At 30.6% G+C, this 24,360-nt stretch overlaps 1 protein-coding gene across 2 annotated transcripts in view; it reads right to left on the bottom strand.

The window, feature by feature from the left end:
• LOC148274894 (serine/threonine-protein kinase SIK2-like) overlaps nucleotides 1-24,360 on the bottom strand; it is a 141,106-nt gene that overhangs the window by 32,977 nt on the left and 83,769 nt on the right. The window lies entirely within an intron of this gene.

Here is a 24,360-nt window from a genome sequence, read left to right as displayed (position 1 = left end):
TAAAATTGCAATCGAAAGTTAACGGTTATCAATATTTATGTACAAAATGTGTATATTTGTACTAAAATTTAAGGTATCTTCGTTGGTAACCTGTAATTGAAAATGTTTAGAAAAATAATGCAAATTTATTTATTTTATTTGTTTAAACACTTTTTGTAAATATATATAGTTCACATACATATGCATAAGGGCGGGCAAATTGCCTTAAGACAATATCTTCGTACCTAACCAAACCGTTCAATTTAGGAAAATCAGTGGTATATGAACATTGTGTTGGTTTATAATTAATATCTGATATATTTAGTGTAGGGTATTGTTCCCATAGAACAAACCTTTTGAACTTTTTTAAAGATGGTGAATGGTAATTATATTTATTTATTCATGCATTTCAAATACAGTTTTTTGTTCACTTTGCCTAGCTGTGTGAAACAGTACTTATGATTTTCTTGTTGTTTTACTGTAGAATGTTTTATTATTTAAACTTTCTACTGAATATGCTGTATAGTTTTTAGCTTATTTTTTTTAATATAAATCTTATATAATTTTTGGTTTGATTTTTTTTTTATAAATCTTGTTTTTGAAAAAAAAGGAAAAAAATATTAAGCCAAATATGTTAATATTATAAGTGTTTGTAAAAGGCAGATTTGCCGTTTATGTTAATAAAATAAAAATAAAATAAAATATCATTAAAATATTGATAAACATTTATATATTTTAAGAAGCAAAAATTGACTAAATATCTACATTATACTATGAAGAGATAAGGTGGTAAAGGGGGAAGGAAAGAGCGAGGAAAAAGGAAAAATGACATATTTAGAAAGTGAGATTTCATACGTGATTTAAATACTAGTAAAAAAGAGTGCGGTATCTGACATAAGCGTTATCATATTCTATTTTTAAGACAGAAAACTTAATTTAACTTTATTTTTATTTTGTTTATTTCTTAAGTGAGCTTTAATTACAATAATTATTATGTAAACTTTTATTAACACTTACTTTAATTACATAACTTTTTTTTTATAAGAATGAAAGCCTTTTTTTGTAGTAACTGAGAGAAAAATGTTTTTATCTTAAAGTAAAAAATTGTTTTAAACTAATAGATTTAAATTCTAATTCTAAGCTAATAGATCGAATGGTAAAATTATTTATCAATGATCGCAACATGTTTAGGTCCTACGGGGTACGATTATGAATCGCCTCTATCCCCTAAAGAGTGATTCATTTGAAGTCGTGAAGAATAACCACACTGATGATTAAATATCCCACCTGCTGACAAGCCTCAAAATAGAGGCTTAGCATTGAAAAAAAAAGTCTAATAATGTGTACATTTTTGAACCTTTAAGCATAATGCAATTTCGGGATTCCATTTTTCTTTTATATGGCACCCAAGTAATATACTGATGAATTTTTTTTTGAAAGTTTTGGAATTCAACCATAAACAAGTACCTACTTAAATTCAATATTTTTTTAATATTGACAATTTTTAGTTTTGAAATTATTTAATCACAAACAAGTACCTAGGTACCTACTTATCAAAAAAAGTATTTTTCCAAGGCAAGCCAACGTTCGGGCAGGACAACGTCTGTCGGGTCAGCTAGTTACATATAAGTTACATACAATAATAACAAACCAAAAAGAGCAAAAAAAAAACAAATTTACTAATTAAATTTATGCCTTTTATTTCATTGCGTACTTAACTCAACACTTGTTTTCATGAGCTTGTAAGTTTTGAAAATAAAAACGCCTAATTTTGGGCGTTTTGAAGTGACTTATTTCAATAAGTATAATAAATTACAACAGGGATGGAGGATACCTTCAAGAAGGGAATATGGAACTCTAGGCATTTACAGGGCTTATGACCTGTCATTGGCTGGTTTAAGTGGACACATTATTTATTAATTAATTTATTTATTTATATACGGCATTTCTGCCATTTACATATGTGGTATAAAGAGTGCTTAAAAAAAAATATTAAAAAAAAAATCGAGTATGAAATATTAATATACTCGTACTGTACACATTATTAATTACTTAAAATACATATATATTTTAAAGAAATTATACAATAACAAAATACATTAATCAATCAAATTATAACTGTTCCAACCCAATCTTCTGAAGATGATTTGCTCTTTTTGATTAAAATATGTTGGTCATTTTATTTTTTAAGTTAGGCAGAGATAAACTAAATATATCAAAATGTGATGCATAATTATTCCCGGTATTCTGTAATCTAACAATAGGTGAGTTATATTGAGCTACCATTCGAGAATTTTGACAATAAAATATTGTAGATGTTCTGCTTAATCTAGGTGGTACATATAATGAAATCAATTTCAGTAGATCAGGGGTATCAAACATTGGTTTGATTATTTTATATAAAGTCGTAAGATCGGTCGATGTTCTTCGTTCTTGCAATTTACTTAATTTAAGAGAGTCTAAATTTTTGTTATAATTTAATTGATTAGTAGAAAAACCCTTCTTAAAATTAATATATCTAAGAAATTTATTCTGAATTCTCTCAATAGAATCTGAGAAAGTGATTTGATAAGGTGACCATATTGGAGAATTATAATCTAGTTGGCTTCTAACTAGAGATGTGTAAAGATATTTTACCAAAATATTTCCAATAAATATCAGAACTGGCGAAGAATTTTGTACATTAATTCATTTTCTAGTAATATAGCACAAATTTTACCTAACAATATTAGGCCAGCTTTTTATACTAATAATAACATAGGTAAAATATTAAAAAATTGTAAAGATAAGGATGATAAATTAAATCATTCGGAAATTTAAAAATTTGATTGTTTAAATTGCCCAAATTTCTATATTGGAAAAACTTCACGTAAATTTAAAGTTAGAATCAAAGAACATATAAGATGTCTGAGTAATAATAATTTTTCAGAATTCGCAAATCATCTTATATCCGAAAACCATGAATTTAATCAAGAAACGGGTGTAGAAATTTTGCATGTCAATAAAAATGGTTTTCGTTTAGATAATTTAGAACGATTAGAAATTAGTAAAGCATTAATCAAAAAATTCAAATAATAAATTTAACTTCGAGTCCTCTTTTAAAACTATTCCCGTTATGATTTATTTTATCTTCTTTCTCTCTCTTTCTTTAAATTTTCTGTCTCTTTCATACAATATTTTATTATATAAATAGCAACGCGTGTAATTATAAGTTAGTTAAATTCCTGACGATGAGTTAGTAACCTCGAAACCGGTAAAAGTGTAATTAAAAAAATTAAGTGGTTTATAGAAATTTATAAACAAATAAGTGTAAAATGTCATACCACAAAGTGAAAAATGTTTTTGATAACAATAATATATTTTAATGTGTTTATATTATTAAACTTTACACACAATGTAGTGTAACATTCACCATTTTTCCTATGTTCGAACGTCCATATTTCTTTAATTCTACCATTTGTTGATTTTAGTAAAGTTAAAGAGCTGAAACTTTATTGTTGTGAAGAGATTCGTTAATCTGTTAATTTTTCGGTAATTCGTTAATCTTAATGACTCCCGAGGAGGTGAAATAAAGTTTTTTGTCTACAAACTCGAATATTGTAAATAAGCATCAGTTTCGGTTACGGTTCGGTCGGTCACTACAACTAAGTACCTATTTAAAAGTTTGAAAGTCATTTAAATTGACTTAAAATACAGCGAAATCACAAAAAAAACTGTTTTGCTTATGAACAATAAAATTCGTTATAAAAACTTGGTGTATTCATATTAATCACAGAAAATTAGAATACAAAATACTCCTAAACTTTTAGCAACTTGCCAACATGTGGAAAGGATTTTAAATGTACACATTATAGGAAATTCTTCTAGCATTGAGAGCTGGGGTAAAATTTATGTGTTTTTTCAAACTTGTAAAGCGATGTAATAACATAAAGTAATATCCTTCTAGCTCGTCAAAGGGAAGAGGAACAATACAAAGTTAGACACTTTGGTAAGGTCGAGATAAGAAAGAACTGTTCGAAAGTTAGGCGGGATGAAAAATCGCGTCATAAAGTAATCAGAGGAAGAAAAAACTGTCACAAAAAGTAAACGGGGTGGAAAATACTTCGTCATGAAATTAGTCGTCTTGCAATCAATATTAAAAAAGTGTTTTCTTTACCGGCGTGATTGATTGCGCAAGTTTGTACAACATCATTTCAAGTTGAATGTATTACAATCATCCATAACTAATTTGAACAGTGACACAACACACAACACCCAGAAAGGAGGAGTTGTTTTGGACTATAAACTGACATACAACGAGCATATAGATAATACAGTAAATAAATCACTGAAGTTACTTGGCTTCATTAACAGAATATCCTCTGATTTAACAAATGTCCGTACGATCAAAACTCTATATTGCTCAACTGTTTACCCTCTTCTAGAATATGCCTCCGTGGTTTGGTCTCCATTCTATGCAAATCGCATAAATGACATTGAATCAGTCCAACATCGCTTGCTTCGAAAAGTAGCGTAGATGCTTGGACTAGAGAGAGGTAATTATTCTTATGCTGATATAGAGTCAATCTTAAATATTTCTAGTTTACAAAAACGTAGAACTAATATTGATTCCATATATGTGCTCGGCATATTAAATGGTATAATCGATGTTTCATCATAACTGGTAGAAGTAAAATTCCATATTTCGACTCGTAAGTTGAGAAACCATAAAGTACTGTTCATCAATCAGCATAGGACAAACTATGGCCTTAATTCTCCAATGTTTTTGTCGTATTGTTAACTTAAGACAAGATCTAGACTTTTTTGGTTTAAGTTTACAGAAATTTAAACGAGCATGAAATAGATAGTTCAGATCTTGTCTTGATATCCCTTATGTTTATCAATGTTTCTTTTCTTTTTTTAAATGTTTTTAAATATTCTTTTATTGTAATATTAAAACCTTATAAGTTGTATAAATGGATCCGTTAATAAATTAATAAAGCATAGAATGCAAAAAAACTATTTTAATAAACTACGCTTCATCCAAATTATTGGTGAATATTATTTTGCATAACTACGATTATTCACGTCTAACATGTTATCTCGCATAATTATATATGTTAATTTTCCATATCCTTTTTGGGGTTGTGGAATTGACTTCCTTAAGATAAACTCCATGAGGATTATAAAAAGGAACGGCGCAAGGACGCAACCTTGACGAACTCCTGTGGTGACCTCAAACCAAACTGTTAAAACATCGTTGATTCTGATTCGGCATTCGCTACTTGAGTGAAGGGCTTTGATAAGTTCGACTAGTTCTATAGGCACCCCATATGATTCTAGTATTTCCCAGAAGGTAGGAGTCGAGGAATATCCATCTCCTCCCAAAAATTCCGCGACCTAGAGAGTGCCGATGATACGGTTATAATTGACAATTCAGTCACGGGTCTTCAGGCCACTGTAGATAGCCTAAATAGGTACTCCGCATGCATGAGTTTTAAAATAAATATTTTTAAAAACCCGTATACTGTGTAAAAATGGCGTTATCTGCCGGTCTAAAAGTAATTATATTTTAGTTACATAAAACTTTTAAGTATATTTTTTAACAGAAATACCTTTAAAAAATAGTGTTTTTATCTATTTTTTTTATTTATTATTGCGCGATTAAAAAAAACATTCGTTTTAAAATGGCAAAATCGTATGATTTCCTAATTTTGCGTGCGTTTTACCAGACTATAGCCTTAAAAATATTTTTTATTTCTCTTTATAGTTCGACCAGAACTTATATGTTTGGTACAACACGGGGGGTCCTTTAGGGGGTCTTAGTACGTCCAACCACTTCACTATCAATTTTTATATTTGTGCACCGCAGCTATCGATAGGTTTTTTTGCAGTATTACTGCCTAAAATAATAAATTTTATGATCTTTAATCTACTTTCATCCTTGCCGAGAAAATATTCTGAAATTCAAATTGTCTGTGGGACGGATTAGAGTTTGAACTTGGTATGAAATTAGATCTATAACGGCGTTAACTAGGGACTCGTGGACCAACACACAATATTATACAAGCATATTTAATGGAGATTGGATCTCTTTACTGCAATTTTAATATAAATAACGATCAAGTAGTATTAATACGAATGTTATTGGGTTCAATGTATGCCTTCCGCATATAAATAGGCAATTACATGTCATGCCGTGGGATAAATTCGACGTTATTCTGCAATAATTTAAAGGACTATATACTTAAAATTAAATTCTAAATTAGTGGCATCAATGGTTTTGAAAAACGCATATTAATTTGATAAAACTTAGTCAGATTTTAAAAAAAAACTGTTTTGATATATTTTTATTTATAATAAGTTAATTAATTTTCAAACGACATTCTTCGCTAAAGTTTTTGTAGTAAAGGGACGACAATAAGGAAAACGAGGAGTGATTTATTTTACTGTCAGACTAAGCCTAATTCAAAGAGCGTTTAAACGAATTTTTACAATAAATATAAAGCATGGATATTAAATACACGATACACTATTTTCGTTTACTTATTTGTCTTTCCATTCAACTTAATAATAATTCAACTTAGCATAAGCGGGATTGTTTCCAAATAGCAATTTCCTACAACCAACCATAAAATAAACGTGTATTTTAGTTTCAATAATAAAAAAAAACAAATAGAAACTTACATATACCTATAAAGAACAACAACATAAACAAACCATCACACCGTTTCTCTATAAGGGTAGGCAGAGAGGATAGAACGCCACATAACTATGTCTTTGCATAAATACCTCGCTTCCTCCACATTCATACACATTCTCATGCACGCGCGCCGACTATGCCGACTTTTGACACGTCCATCTTCGAGAATTTGTTGGATTTTGTCATGCCATATCCTTCTCGGTCTTCCTCTATTTCTGCATCCATCAACATTCGCATCATAAATATTTTTAGCCGTTCTTTCGCTGTCCATTCGCTATACATGTCCAAACCAACGCAACGCAGAGTTCCTTTCTTGATTTTGTCGATAGTGCTTATCTCAGCCTTACATAATGTACGGATCTCGACAAGTGTGCATCTACCGTACATACCTATAAATATGCCTACATTTATGTAAATTATTCGATAAAAGTCTTTAATAGATAAGAGGAAATAAAATGAGATAAATCGGGGAGTGTTTTAGGAGAGATGAAAAGTTTAGCGTTTCTTCAGACGGATAGATGATTACCAACATTTACTTCTTTTAAATGTTTGGCAAAGAAATTTTAGAAATAAAAAATTTAAATTTGAATTTGAATTTACAAGCCTGGAAGCCATAATTAGTTGTTAAAGCGTGTTGATTAAGTAACATCATTTTATTATTTCTCAGCCAACAAGAGGAGACACGTATTAAAAGGAATTCGTTAGTGAATTGCAATAGCTTAGTTATCCAGATGCTAACTATGAATTGCTTGATAAGTTGGAACGATTGCAAAATGTTTGTTTGCGTTATATTTTTAATATTTGCAAATTCAACCACATCACCGAATATCGCACGCAACTACACTGGCTCAGTATCAGGCATAGAAGAAACATTCACAATTATATGACTTCTTCACAATATTTAAAAAAATCACACTTCGCCGGTTTATCTGAGAGAGCTCTTCCAACCTCTATCACAACAAGGACCATCTCTTTGTTCTAGTAGCGAAAGAACCCTTTTAAAACCCTTTCACCGCTCTAATTTAATTTAATCTTGCCTCCTCTTTCACAGTAGTAGCCGCTCGGTTAGGGAATTATCTACCCACTAATATTAGAGACGCCCGCGCCCGCTCCTTCTTTATTTACAGTTAAATCAAGATTGAAATGGCACTATCTAAATATTTGAATTGTTCCTTTCTCCTTCTTTCCTTCCCATCTCCTCTCCTCTCTTCATAGTATACAGTTAATTTTTGTTTTTAATTTTGTCTAAAATTATTAGATAAAGTATAATTCTTTAGAATATGTATTTGTAATTTTCTCAAACTAAAAGGTTTTTAATTTTTATTATTTTTTTGAAAATTTTATTCAGAAAACATACAGTACGGTTACATAGTTTTATATTTTACACAGTTAGACTTTGCGTTTTTGTTTTAGATTTAATATTTTATCAATTAAGTTCTCACTATATCCATTATTATTAGCAATCTGTTTTATTGTATTAAGTTTTTTAAAATTAGTATCATCAAGAGGAACGTTAATTAACCTATGTATCATTGAATGGAATGCGGAATGTTTATGGGCAATTGGATGATTTGAAGAATCATGAATAATTGTGTCTGTATATGTTTACGGTAAATAAAAAAACAAAAACTTATAAACAAATATTTATATTCGACCCCCACAGTAATTAAAGCAAACCCACGTAAACAATGGAGGCGGATTCTTTTTATAAATGACATTTTTTCAAAACAATTATCAAATTCCCTACCATCAAACATTAAACCGGCTTTCTACACAACTAATAATATAGGAACATTGTTAAAAAATCACAAAGACAAAGTCCATAAATATAATAAATCTGGAATATACCAATTAAATTGTAATGATTGCGATTCAATCTACATTGGAAAAACTAAAAGAAACTTTAATATTAGAGTAAAAGAACACTTAAGATGCTTAAATAATAATTATTTTTCTGAATTCGCAAATCATCTGATAGAAAATAATCATAACTTCAATAAAGACACTGGATTAAAAGTACTTCATGGTGAAAATAAAATATTAAAATTAGACAACTTAGAAATCTTAGAAATTAAAAAAGCGATTCATAATAAGAAAACAATCATTAACAACCAAATAAACAATATTTCTTTTAGTCCTCTCCTGTCTTACTTCTAAAATAATGATATCAGATTACCACCCGTGTAAGAGAAAAAAAAACACTTGATTTATTGGGTCCACGTGTAGTATTAAGTGAACATGATAGAAATAAAATAAAAAGGAATCAATTTATTAGTTACGTAAACCTTGACAAAGAAGCTCGTTTGCTTTGAAACCGGTCGGTGAAAAATAAAAATTAGTGGTTAAAAACAAAGTTGTTTTATTTTTTTTATTATAATGAATTACCACAAACTTAGTGCTTCAAATATAAACTTTATGTTAAAAAAAGTTATTTAAAAATTTGAAGTTAGTATGAAGAAATTTCCTTAAAGCAATATGCCCGCTTTTATATGTATATTTATCGTATATGTTTGTAAAGTGTAAAATAAATAAATAATAAATAAATAGCAAAAAAACAAATTTGAATTCTGATAATACGGGTCAAATATTAACATCAATATCTTGAAGTTATGATTTATTTAAGACGTGGAAAAGCATTTGGAAAATACGTATTAAGTACTATTTATCAGATAATTCGGCAGACTTATTTATCAGATAATTCGGCAACTCTTGCAAAGGCAGAAATGGTATCTTTTCTTAATACTAAAGCCATGAGAAAACAAATATTTCAACATAATAAAATAATGTCTGCACAAAAGTTAGATGATTATTATTGTACATACAATGGTTTAAGTTAAACAATAGGCACGTTTAAAAATGAATGCATTGCAAATATCCGTTCATCTATTGTTTAAATTTACAATTCTAGGTCACATCTTTTGCGTCATTTTTTTTTAAATAGCTATCTATCAAGTATTCCCCGGTTTTTTGTGAAACAATAGTTACTTTTAACACAAATCACCTCGTCCAGCTAACGTATGATTTATTAGAAAAAATCAAGGATAAATCAGTCAAGGCTTTCAAGGCGTCATTTTAATTCGATGCGAAATTCAACAGGAAAAAATGAAAACAGTAAATACACTCATAACATTTTACATATTGTCTATGTAAGTTCAATAAATAAATTGCTGAAATTACTTGGCTTCATTAACAGAATATCCTCTGATTTTACTAATGTCTGTACAATCAAAACTCTTTAATGCTCAACTGATCGCCCTCTTCTAGAATATGCCTCCGTGGTCTGGTCTCCATTCTATGTCAATCGCATAAACCGCATTGAATCAGTCCAACCTCGCTTGCTTCGAAAAGAAGCATGGATGCTTGGACTAGAGAGAGGTAATTTTTCTTATGCTGATATAGAGTCAATCTTAAATATTTCTAGTCTACAAATACGTAGAACTAATATTGACTCCATATATATGTTCGGCATACTAAATGGTATAATCGATCTTCCATCATTACTGGGACAAGTAAAATTCAATGTTCCAACTCGTAGGTTGAGAAACAATAGAGTACTGTTCATCGATCAGCATAGAACAAACTATGGCCTTAATTCTCCAATGACCCGTCTTTGTCGTATTGTTAACTCAAGGCAAGATCTGGACTTTTTTGGTTTTAGTTCACAACGATTTAAACGAGCATTAAATAAATAGTCTAGATCTAGTCTTGATGTCCCTTATGTTTGTCAATGCTTCTTTTCATTTTTTTAAATGTTTTGAACTATTCTTTTATGTTCTTGTTATATTTAAACCCTATAAATTGTATACATGGACAATCTCCGTCAATAAATAAATACCGAATATGAGTAAAAAAATTGATATTTCCCTGTTGTGACAATCTTTATCACCAAATCCATAACATTCAAAATTTCTTCAGGAAATGACTTCGCACAAAGCGCTTTTTGATGAATGATGCAATGGTAAACAAGTATCTCGTGAATAATTTTCGTCAACAATTTTATCGACTTTAATACGATGCTTCTCCAAGCATTTAATGGTAGCATTTGATATATCCTTGATAATCCAAAAAGCAATAGTTTAAGGAGTTCTTCTTTAGGACCCGTCGACGAAACAAATTGAACAAAAAGTAAAACTTGCGCCGAGTGAGCAGTACTGTGAAGGAAAAGAGCTGAAACCTTTATCATGTGGGTGAGATTCAGCCGGCTGAACCATTTTACCTAATGGGTAACGCTGAAAACAATGTTTGTACTTCTTATACCAGTTAGTTTAATCAACTATGTTTTCAGCATGTCCAAATGGTCGTAGACAGGCCGAACTTCCTCTATAGGGAGTTATTATGATCTTAATGTGTTGCAACAGGGAGGTTAGGTTGTGAAACCAGCCAATGACAGGTCAAGAGCCCTGTTGATGCCTAGACTTTTTTATTTATTAAACCATACAAACAAACTTATTTTGGGACAGAATAATATTTAAGTACGGTAATAATAATAATATAATATAGTAACAAGTAATAATATGTATATAAAACTGAAATAAGATACCAAGCAAATATATGATACAAAGAAATTTAAACAATCCATAATAAAAATAAAAATTAAATATTTACATATTGTAAGAAAGAAATATCCGAGGAAAAAGAAGAAATTAAAACTAAATTTCGCCTTCCACGAACCTCCTCAAGTAGTAATTTTTTAAATGAATACAGTCATTTTTTGACGTTCTATAGGACTCCGGTAGCCTGTTGTACTCACTACAAGCGAGGTACAGCAGAGACCTTAGACCATACCTTGTCGTGCGTGATCCAGGTACGTGGATATTTTGACTCTGTCGCGTATTATACTGATGGACGTCACGATTAAAGGTATAGCCAATATTAGTGAGAGAGTCTTTATTTACACCTTGAAGCACTGTTTTTGCAATCTCATAATACGCTATGACCAACAATGGGAGAATGTCAGTAAGTTTGTTAATGTCTTTGACATGCGTTTCCATTGGTAAACTGTATATGTTTCTTATAGCTCTATTTTGTATTACTTGTATTTCTGATATACACATTTTTGTGGCAAATCCCCAGGTGCACGACAAGTACACCATGTGAGAGTGTATCATTGAAAAGGACACTGCTCGGCGAAGTGAGATCGAAAGAATTCCCATAAACCTATGCATTATACCAGTGATTGAATAGATATTAGATTTTACATAATCAAAAACTTCCATACTTCCTTCTCAAAAATGTTATCCCTCATTGTTGCAACAAATTCAGATCTTCATAGGGAGCTCGTTTACAAGCATTTGAACATGCTCAAAATATTGTTGATTATACTATTTCTTGTATATGATTTATTATTATTGACTGAATTTTTTGTTGAATGAATTGACGAATGTAATTTTATCACGTTACATGAGTTGTTAAAAAAATTATCCAACCGGCATTAAACTTACCTAATATAATATGTTAGATTGTATTTGAAATACACTTGAATGCGTTGAAAGAAAAAAACACAAAGCACAATATTGTTTGATATGTAAATTATCAGACAAAACAAAGCAATTCTTGTCTCAAACTCGTCGTATATTAATTTTCTATTCATGTTTCAAAAAGTTTAGCAAACACGACAAATCAAATCAAGGATATGAATAAATATTACAATACAAGAGAAATTTTAGAGCGCGGAATTCAGCAACATACACGGTGTTTCTGGGCCATACCGCAAAACTACAAAAGGAACATTCACCATGGTAAAATTTATTTTTAAATTTTTTTCAAAACTCTTTTTTTATTGATTTAAAAATAGAGACAATCCTAAATGTCTCGGACTAGCGTCTCTTTCACAAACCCCTATCTCTACATTAACTGACCGCTTCCCTATTCTGCTTCCGTTGAGTATCGCTTCGTTGGTGGAATAAGTTTTTATTGATATTTTTATTATATTTTTAAAACAAAAAGGCTATTTACCAAAAAAAATCATTCGGATCACATCATAAAAATGTTCTTCTGAAGTTACGCGGTATGGCCCCAAAAATCGAGTGTATAACACTTCTTGTAATTGATGTGACAGCTTTTCTTACTAGAGTTACCAACTGTTACATTAATAATTCCGGGACATTTTTTTATTTTACAATATATACAGAGAATTTAAAAAAAAGGATAATTATATAGTTATGAAATACACACTGACAGTAAAAATTGTAAAAAAAAAATCCACAAAGGCACGGCCTGTTCGTGGATATACAAGAAATGTGTATGATTTTTTTGCTCCAATAATAAATAGACAGGTATGATATTTTTGTGTAATATAAGAAAGAGAAAATAAAATATTCTGTAAAAGATAAGAAGGTACTTTTTTATTTTTTAGTAATTAAAAAAGGAAAAAAAAAATATAAAAAAACATAAAAATATTGCTTATTATTAAAGGGCTACAAAATATATCATTGAAAAAAAGAGTTAATATCTTTAGTTTGAATCCAGGATAGAGCGTGTTTTCAAAAGAAGGAAAATTTAAAAAGTTTGGGATCAATGAAGTATTATCAGTAAAAAAGAAGAAAAAAAAATTGGGCATATAGAATATGCATGCCTATGTAAAATATATGTATGTATGTATGAAGTATGTATGTATGCTTTATATTTATATATACAATTGTATTTTTAAATTTAATGTAAACTGTATTTTTTTTTTCTTTTCTTCTCTTTTGGGCTATAACTGTTTTTTCTATTTCTTTAATATTGTTTTTATTTATAGGAAACATATTCGAAAACCATATTTGCCGCAACAAATCGGTTTCTTAGAACAGGCATTTGCCCATATAGGAACCGATTGCAACATTAGGCGTATTAATATTTCTGGCTTGCCGACCCTTCATATACTGAGCCTACTCCTAGTACCAGCAGAATTTGCCAGAGTGTTTTTGTGACATTTTTGTAACATTGTATGTATAAACTAATAAATGAATAAAAAATAAATAAAAATACATTTGACCTAAAAATCGGCACTGAATTGGTGCTCCGGTTGCAATATATCTTACGCTTTGGTGGCTGTGTAACAATAATAAAATCAATTGCCAACAAATAATGGTTATTTGGCAGAGTTCAAAATTTAATAATACAATTATAAAAATTATATTATAACAATATTTTAAATTTGATAATTATAGAAATTATATTATATCAATGACAAAATAGAAATTCTCGAAATCAATAGATTGAAAACTAAACCCGACGTAGAATTACTTAATGAACAGATAACACACGTGCATTCTCCATTACTATACCCATTGTAATATATTTTTACTAATGACTTTTTACCCTTTTTTTTTCAGAAATCATAATTGACAAAAATCACACTCCCGAAAGATGGGACACTAAAAACAAAAAAAATAATTTAAATATATATATTTGGACCCCTGTATTTAGTAGCCTTACGTGTCATGTGCAAGGCTAAGGTACTCGGAGAAAAATCGGTTTTGTTTATCTTGGAAAAGGGATGTTCGATCACTGATTTTGATTTACCTTTATGAGTCCAATCACCATTGTTGCAAAGTCCAAGAACAATGGCGCGTGATAACTACTTTTAACGGCAGTGTGGATATCTGTTAAAGATATCCCATCTTTCCTGCATTTTGCTTCAAGATTATGGCGTTGTTAACTGAAAAATGGGCACTGAAATAATAGATGTTCGATACTCTGTGAAGAAATATCATCGCATGGACAATAGTCATTTTTCCTTAATTTAAACCAATATAGGTAACTTCGCATGGCGCCGTGTCCGGTAAATCAACTCATTAGTTAACCCGAAAAAATGTATTGATTATCCTTAAGATAAAAATAATTTTATTAAATTTACTTTCATATAATTTTGAATTCTCTATTCTTACCTCTGTTTTCTATCAACACATTGAACTCCATAATAAAGATACCAGTCTCGAAGAAGTGAAAGCGATGAAACCGGTCACTGGATATTCATAATTTGTGGATTAAAGTATCACTCGTCTTTTATTTCTATAATAAAACGAACAGTTCGTTTTTTTTCTGACATTTGAAGATTGAACCCCGTATGGTTATTAATTGTACCCTAAGCACGGTAAATTTCGAAAAACATGTCTCCTTTGGAAACCGGATATCAGCTGCCGGTTGCAACCATAATCACCTACAATTGCCACAATAATTTCTTTAGAATATCTTGTACCCAACGGAACAAGACTCCATACTACATTTAATTTGCTAGTACCTAGGACTAACTCAAGGAAAAACGACTTTTTCTTTAGAGCATGTCATTATTATAATACTGTTCTCTCCGGTCACGCAGACATTTTTCATCTCTCCTATATGAAATACAGAAGATTCCTTATAGACAGTAAACCCGCTTAATTATGCGATGCCAGTAATTATTTATGTACTCGTATGTTCATTATTATATTTTGTACCTTTTACATGATTTTTATACAACTTTTTTTCATTTCTTATTCTTTAAATTTTAATTTATCTTGTTTCTATTTACTTTATTTTTATTACTGTTTATAAATATATGTATTTTTATTTTATTTGCAACTTCTGAGTGCCTAACATTTGTTAATGGTCAATTACTTTTATTTTGATACCGATAATGTACTTAATCAATATCTTACACCACCGTGGAAAATTTTTATTGACTGTTTTCACAATTTTCGTTTATATATATTCTTATTTTCTGTTTACAATGTATGCAAAAACTGTTGTTTTTTTCCTAAATAAAAATAAATAAATAACAAAACTAGGCTATAATTTGTTGACTATTCCAAACACGTGGTCACATAAACCTGTGGAGTTGTGAAGTAGATTTTTATAAATTTTTGAGAAACATCGCAACAATTAAATGCTCAAATTTTTATCAGGCGTTAGAAAATATTTTTCATATCTATTTTTATTTCCCGTAATACTGAACTTCCTCATTGACGATCGACGAAAATCAAGCGCAGTTCGCGACATTTGTCGCAGCTTGACGATCGTCATTCAATCTCGGGACAATCCCAATCCCGGCCAGCTCGAGACGATTGGCAACGCTTATCCGAACGGGAAGAAAATAAAGCGAAAATATTGTCTCGCGGGAAGAATTTCCCATATTACTTCTGCACAAAGGGCACAAATGTTCCGACATTTACAAACTAGACGTGTCTTCCGACAGGATAGTGGGGGCGGGTGGGAGAAAGAACACAGATGTAGATCCTGCAGGATATAAATTACGATCCTCGGAGAGGGCGGTATTACCTCAAATTGGCAGGCAGAAAAATGGCGTCGGATAAATAACATGGAGCGAACATCCTTACTAGGTGATGACTTAATAAAATCAACAAAAAATAAAAAATAATAAATTTACAATGATTTACATCATCGTTGCACATTAAATATGGGTCATGTGGCGATTTTCACAAAAATGAGTTAAATATACAGTTTTTTAATTTTTTGTCTCCACCTTCTAAGATATGAGCCATGCGATAATAAAAAAATGTTAACTGAGAGAGAAAATGAGCCATGTGAAAGCAATCAAAATTTTGCATTTAAATATGAGCCATGTGATCTTTCTTTACTTTGTTTCTGTATAAAAAAAAAACCTTTACACTAACTAAATCCAAATCAAGGCATTTGCAAGCTTGTAAATTTTTTTATATATTTTTTTATTTTATTTTATTAGGTAATTCAACAAAGATACATACTAAAAAAACATACAATTTAAAGCATTCGTCGAAATAATTTAACATGCATATATATCTTCAATTATAGAATTACACAAAATAGATTTATACGTTAAGTTGTAATACATATTTTTTAATATTCTTGTTTATACAGGATACAATGCAATAAAAAATAAGTTGTACGTGTGTACTTATTGAATAAGATTTATTCCTAAGAGATTATTCGCAAAAGCTATGAGAGTATCATGAAAAATGTCAATTTTATTGTTTCGGCAGTATATATTATATTCCCGACACATGCGGGCCATAGGTGTGTGGTATGTAGCATTATTTGAAAACAAAGGCAGTTTAAATATTTCCCGATGTCTGAGTGTTCTCAATCATGCATTTATTTGTATTTTATTTATTGTAAAAGACAAAGATCATCATCTTTTTTGTGATTTTAAGAATTTATCGAAATCATTAATGCAGGTTTTTTTTAAATGTGAATAATTTACAATTATTGTATTTAAATTAAAAACAGTGCCTGGTTCGGACTTTTCTCGTTTAAACACATGCCTTAGGTAAGACATCTCCAGGACTTTGATATCAGTCAGCAACTATCTATCGACTCTGGTTCTTAGGAGCGCATTTTCATTGCTGAAAATATCGGTTCATGGAAAGCGTAGCATTTTACGATACATCCACATTTATAATGCCTCTAGCCGGTACATCTTGAGGGTCCACGATTCAACTCTGTACAAGAGCACTGACCAAACATTACACTTAACCATTCTTAGCCGGATTATCAAATTAAGGTTATCATTACAGAAAACACTTCTCATTTTATTTCAGCTGCCTGCGCTGCCTCTATTCTGCATTTGATGTAACCTATCTTCAGAGATTGATATAACATTTTTTTGAAGAAAGGAATACGAAGTCCTCGACCGAATTCAGGTAAATAGTGCTCATAAAAGGTTGATTTTTATATTCGCGGAACGAAAAGATTTTTTTTCTTTTTCTACCTGTCACTCCTTTTTTTATTTTTAAGTATAAGCCGAAAACTACACTCAATTGTCTTTGGTCATTCGATTAAAATTAACCGAATACAAAGTTATTAGTAAATGTTATTATTATTTGTAAATAACCATGTACTGAATTTTCTATGTTCACCGGTTTCGAGAAGAACTCATCTCTTCGTCAGGATACCATTTAAACCAACATGTAAAACTCGCTATACACCTTCACGATGTTGTTACACAAAAATATAAAACCAACGCGACACCGACACAGATAGACACAATAAAGTCGGTAAGTGGTTGTTTACAAATATTTCATAACATTTAGTAAAATGTTTTACCACAAAGTTAATGATTCAAATACAAAGGAAATGTCGAATATTGAGTTCTGTGAAGTAATTCAATTCTCAATAAAACAAAACAAAAGTGTTCCAATATTTAACGTGAATTAGGAGAAGTTTATGGTGACACCTGTCCTGGTAAAATAATGGCGTATAAGTGAAACCGGTTATTTAAGCAAGTCACTCGAAGACGGTAAGCGGCTAGAAAGGCCAACTGACGTCACAACACATTAAATGGTCATGAAAGTGGAAGAGGCCGTCAGGAAAATGGTCGGATTATTTTTATGATTTTTTTTTAAATTAATAAATTTCATAAAACGTACATGTTTTAAAAAATTCTATACACATCTACTTTTACACATCTAGTAAATGTTATTACTGTAACTCTCAAAAAAAAGAGACTAACTTTTGTGCTCGGAGAGTGACTTACACTGTTGTAGTTGTTTATTTATAAGAATTTACATAATTTTAAATACGAGTACACGAAAAAAAAACATAGGATATATAAAAAAAAATCATAAAACAATAATACATTCATACTAATTAAAATTTAATGTAATTTTTACACGTGTTCAACAAATTTCTTTAGATTTATTTTAAATTTATTTATTGATATATTATTTTTAATAGTTTTGGGAAGATTATTATAATTTTTTACACCTTTTAAGACAAAGCTATTTTGACCATGACTTGTGTGGAATTTAGGAATTGAAATATTATGTTGGTATCTAACTGACTTATTCATCTCCAATTATTTTATTATTTCTTCTTCATAAATTTGAATAATATAATTTATTTTATAAAGAGTGTCTACTGTATGAACCTTAAATATGTTATATACTTTCCGTATTGAATGTTGAGGGTTTCTTTAGAATTACTTTAATAATTAATCTTTGAACTATTTTAAGAGGGTTAAATATATTGGCATATGAACTACCCCACCCTACAATACCATATTGTAACAAATATTGTACAATTGAGTAAATTATTGATTTTTTAAATATTACTTAATCTAATAAATATACATTTTCTAATTCGTTTAACTAGTTCACTAATATGGTATTTCTATTTTAAGTTTTGGTCTATGCATATTTTATTTTATTTTATTATATTTGGGATTTTTACAGCTATTACATAAACAAAATTAGTAGAAAAATATTAACAATACTTAAGTAAAAAAAAAACATCCACTGTAAATCTAATGACACATAATATATAAGAAAAGAGTTTACGTAATTGTATGTGTGTGACATTTGTATTCATGTGTATGTGAATGTGTGTATGCGTAAATGAATGAAGGAGAGGATGCGTGTGTGTGGGTGCGTGTGTGTGGGTGCGTGTGTGTGGGTGCATGTGTGTGGGTGCGTAAGTATAAAAAATAATTGTATAAAACTTGTAAATATATTAAAAATGGTACAAGAAAGAGCTTGGGAAAAAGTTTGAATCCACACCAAGATATTTAATTTTATCTGTTGTATCAAGTACTGAACATGTAAGATTGCAATTAGTTTTGTTGCAATTGCTTTGGTAAATAATTATTTTTACTACTGAATCTAAATTTGTTTTGTTGATAAAAAATTAAATGATTTTTGTCTTTTTTCTTAAAACTACAAGATGTTTAAAAAATGTCAACAATATCGGAAACAACAGCTTACAAGTCTAGTTATGCGAACAGTAAGGGCAAGATAAGTACCGAGAACGCTCTCACCCCATCTAATAACACAACACCGTATTGAGTGTTCTCTTTTGACGCGGTGTGGCATTAATCCAATCGATATAATCAACAGAACTGTCACTGGAGATGAAACTTGGGTTCATTCATATAATCCTGAATCAAAGCAGGAGTTTACGCAGTAGCAGGAAAAGGGTGGCCCAGCACAAAAGAAATATAGAGTCGTTTCATCTGCTTGGAAAGGTGATAGCGAAAATCTTTTGGGATTCAGAAAGAATAATATTGATCGATTACAAATATAAAGGCGTCACTGTAACATGTGTATAGTAAACTGATATGTTACGCCGTTCAAAGGATGAAATTAAACGTAAAAGAAGAGAAAAATTGGCAAAAGGTGTACTTTTACTTCACGGCAATGCACCGGTTCACAAGGCCAGAGTTGCGGTTAATCCCGTAATGTCATGTCGTTTTGAGGAAGTTGTTCACCCTCCATGTAGTCCAGATTTGGCACCCAGCGATTGCTAACTATTCCGATATTTTAAGAAAGAACTTCATGGATGGTATTTTGATACCGATAGTCACTCCAGGCAGCGGTAAATGGCCATTTTTCAAACAATGATAACAATTATTTTTACGAATGGCTAGAAAAATTCATTCAAAGATCTGATAAATGTATCGATGTTCGAGGAGAATATAACAAAAAATTAATACTTTATTTTAGTGGGCCATTCAGCAAATACAAAAATCAAGCCTATAATTATTTGTTTATGTTTTTAATAAATCCCGTTATTATTGAACAATTTAATAAAATCATGCTAGTAAACTGGAAAATTGTCCATGATTTGGCTAATGACGAAATAAACACTTAGCAAACTAAATTTATTTCAACAGAGAGGGAAAAAAAATTGAGAAGGGAATATGGAAGTCGAGGCATTTACAGGGCTTATGACCTGTCATTGGCTGGTTTAAGTGGCCACTTTACACACTGTGTAACATTCACCATTCTGCCTATGTCCGAACATCCACATTTCCTCAACTCTTCCATCTGTTGACCCTTGTGAAGTAAAAGAGCTGAAACCTTTTTCACGTGGGTGAGATTCATCCGGCTGAACCAAATCACCTACTAGGCAACGCCTGAAAACAATTTTATAATTTGTATACTTCTTCTTTTACCAGGTAGTAATTCAACAATGTTTGATTACCAAATGCTTGCAGACTGGCTGGATTTCCTCCCTAGGGAGTTGCTCATATTTAAATTTATTTCAACAGAAATAAATTTAAATTATTTAATTATTTATTATTTATTTTAATTTTATTTTAATTTATTTCTCTGGTTTAATAAAAATTTCTTTCACTAAATATGTTTTTTTTAAACATTGTATGCCATCATCTATAAACAAATTATTATTTTTTGTAATGACACTTCTATAGAGGCATAAAGTTTCATATAAATATATTATTTATTACGTATTTCATGGCTTAAACATACATTTAAAAACGTCAACAGATGAAATAATTGAAGTAATATAGATGTTCAAATATGGGCAAAATGGTGAGTGTTACACAGTGTGTAAAGTGGCCACTTAAACCAGCCATTGACAGGTCATAAGCCCTGTAGATGCCTAGACTTCCATATTACCTTCTCTTAAATGTTCTTCATCTCTGTTGTAATATGTTAACCTTTAAAAAAATTTCATTTCCATTTTAAGAAACGATTTTTTTTAAATGTTAATCTCGGGTCTACTTTTTGTGTTTATTTTTTGTCAACGTGGTAGTGTATTTATTATTTGTAACATTTATTGTAAAGAGAGAAAAAAAATTGAAATCAAAAAGTTTTTCATTTAGCTTAAAAAACTTACAAGTGGATTTATAAAACATATAGATACTTAGTAAATAATAATTTGGTACAAGTATAAATAAATACTTATCATAGAATCATGTATCATTAGCTTATGATTGAGTCTTTCAAATTATTTAAGATATGTTGGCACAGTGAATTTCATAAATTTAACGTCAACTGGTGTTAGTTGATTTCAAAAAATATATTTAGATTTTTTTCGGAATCATTTCGAAGGCCATCAAAGTCCGTAGACATCGCTTTAGTTAGTTTTTGACTAACAGATTAAAACACAAATCAGTAAAATTCAAGTTTTAAATTATTGTTTACAAAACAGACAATGACCACGACTTAAGACAAAATTCGTTAAAAAACCCCATAAACATTTTTTAATTTTTTTTTTCATTTAACTTTGATAAATAACGGCTTTCTCAGAACTCCTGTACACTTAACTACAAAAACAAACTAAAGCGATGCTCACTTAGTCTGTCTTTTTTAATAAAATTCCGATGGAGTAAAATCTAAATTTTTTCCAAGAAAAAATGGACATTTCCCTAAAAATATTGTTGCCAGGGGATCATTTAATTTTGTTTACGATAACTAGATGTTGACTGAGCGTGCTTAATTGAGTTGGTGAAATTGGGTTATTTTTAAAGGTTTCAGCTCTTAATATTTAATTTTATTTGACAACTCAATTACGCCTTTTAACCCTTAGCATCGTTTAACGAACGCTAATTTCCGATGTTCTTTTTACTGTTTTATTAAAATTGCGTAATTAAAACAAAGAGAAAATATTTTCATTTTAAGGAAAAGAAGCCCTAAAACGTAAAAGTTTGACATAAACGTTATTACTGCTTGATATTTACAAACTTCTGGGTTCTTAGCACTTCATGACGTCGATCTTCGTTTAGACAACATAGGTGTTACGACAATTTCCCCACTGGAAATAAAGTCGGTATTATAAAAACATTAAAAAATAATTTTATATTTGATAATTACTGGAAGGTTTGATGCTGAGTTTTTTGGTTGTAATTTTCGTTCATTTAAATAATTTATTTTGGATAATTTATATAGCGCCATTTTTGGGGAAATCACTTCAAGGGCGCTGTAAAATAAGCATCCCAACACGCCTTGCAGCTACATAACGCAAAGGCGGTTTGGATTCTAGTTCTCCATTTCCATTGATGTAATTTTAATAATTATATAAAAGCTAGATTACAATACGTCTTGCAGCTACAAAGCGGATGGACGTTTGGAAATTTAGCTCCCATTTACACTGCACAAATAAATTGTAAGAAGTGTTTTTAATTTATAAATAACCGTTTATAAATACAATCTAGATTACATGTCCTGCAGCCACAGAGCGTATGGGCGGTAAAAAACTAGACCCAATTTACAGTTGAAGTTAATTTTGATATAATATGAAAGCTAACATCACAAAAAGTCTTGCAGCGCTTCTTGTAAAGCTTCTTGTAACTACACCAGAAAATAATATTTTTACAGTTAGTTTACATAACTCCCTCTCTGTCCTTATCCGCACCAATGGTGCAAAGATACTCAACAGTCACTAAAGCTGCCCAAATTTGGATCCCATGTTTAAGCTCAAACAAGATGCTCGTCTTCGAGGCCTCAGTCTCAGGCTGGAGAAAACGAGATGGAATCTTAATCTACGGAAGCATTTCCTGAGCAAAAGGGTTGTTGATGGTTGGAATAAGCTGCCACAACAGCTGATCTCAATGTGTAGTCCAAATGGGTTAAAAAATGGACTAGATTTGTTTCGAAAAAGTTAAGGTGCGCCAACAGCTAACTTTCTTTCAAATAGATTTAAGCATATCAGCTTTAAGCTGCTGGCTTAAAATTAATATAATAATAATAATTGGTCACTAAATAGGTGCTCCAATCTCAGCGTACCTTGGTGATAAGTCTCACGCTTCAGGTGCCTGTCAAGGAACTATATTTTTTTTATTTTTTTTTAAATATGTATTTGGACCCCTGTATTTAGTAGCCTTACGTGTCATGTACAAGGCTTAGGTACTCGGAAAAAATCGTTTTTGCTTGTCTTGAAAATGGGATGTTCGATCACTGATTTTGGTTTATTACCTTCATGAGTCCAATCACCATTGTTGCAAAGTTCAAGAACAATGGCGCGTGATAACTATTTTTAACTACAGTGTGGATATCTGTTAAGTATATTCCATCTTTCCTGCATTCTGCTTCAAGATTATGGCGTTGCAAACTTAAAAATGGGCACTGAAATAACAGATGTTCGATACTCTGTGAAGAAATATCATCGCATGGACAATAGTCATCAGTCCTTAATTTAAACCTATGTATATAGATAACTTCTCAAAGCTCCGTGTCCGGTAAAAATTTGAGTCGTTTCGAAAGTACTTAGGTGATGATGACGGAAGTTTGCTGCATCAGCCAGTACTATAAAACATTGCAAGGATAACCATTTTGAAAATCAATATTCCAAGTTCACCCAGCCAGGAATCGAATCTAGGCAATCACTACACTACGAGGCGGACATATTATCATGTTATATCATAATTCCCTTTCCGCACCCAATGGTACATAGAGCACTGTATTAGTAAACCAATCGTAGCGTATCTTGATCATTTTTTTGTATCATGAAGGTAAGATGATCAATCTTACGCTACCAGTCCAGGGATTATGAAATATTCTAGTTTGAAAACACCCATCTAAATAATATTTCACATCAACCATGTCGGAAATCGAACCAGAGACCTCTTGCATGGTAAGCTAATGCGCTGACCAATACACCACGAGGCCGATAATTCTTAGTAAATATGAATGGATACGCATGTTAACTTTTGCTTATATTAATAATAATAGTATTTGGTTGATTTATGCAGCGTCAATTTTGTGAAAAATCACCTCCAGGGCTCTTTACAATATACATAAACTTAAATTCTAACTAAGCTATAGTTACATATTATATTTTGTGATTTTAAAATAAATTGAGGGTATGATAAATGAAAGAGTGAGATTTTAGTTGAGATCTGAACTGACTGGGACTGTCGATGATTCGCAAGTGTGAAGGCAATCGGTTCCAGACAGAAGGGCCGATCTTCGAACTTAGTATTTGGGAAGCACCGGAGCTCGACAAGTAATCCTCTGCCTGAATCAAATTCTGACCTAAGAGCAGATTTTCTTCGACATGTA

Source organism: Micrasema longulum, unplaced genomic scaffold (genome assembly GCF_059751315.1).
Source record: "Micrasema longulum isolate JH-2025_06_02 unplaced genomic scaffold, ASM5975131v1 h1tg001559l, whole genome shotgun sequence".
Lineage (NCBI taxonomy): Eukaryota > Metazoa > Arthropoda > Insecta > Trichoptera > Brachycentridae > Micrasema > Micrasema longulum.
Note: the sequence above shows the minus strand (reverse complement) of the source record. Positions and strands in the feature narration are given on the sequence as shown.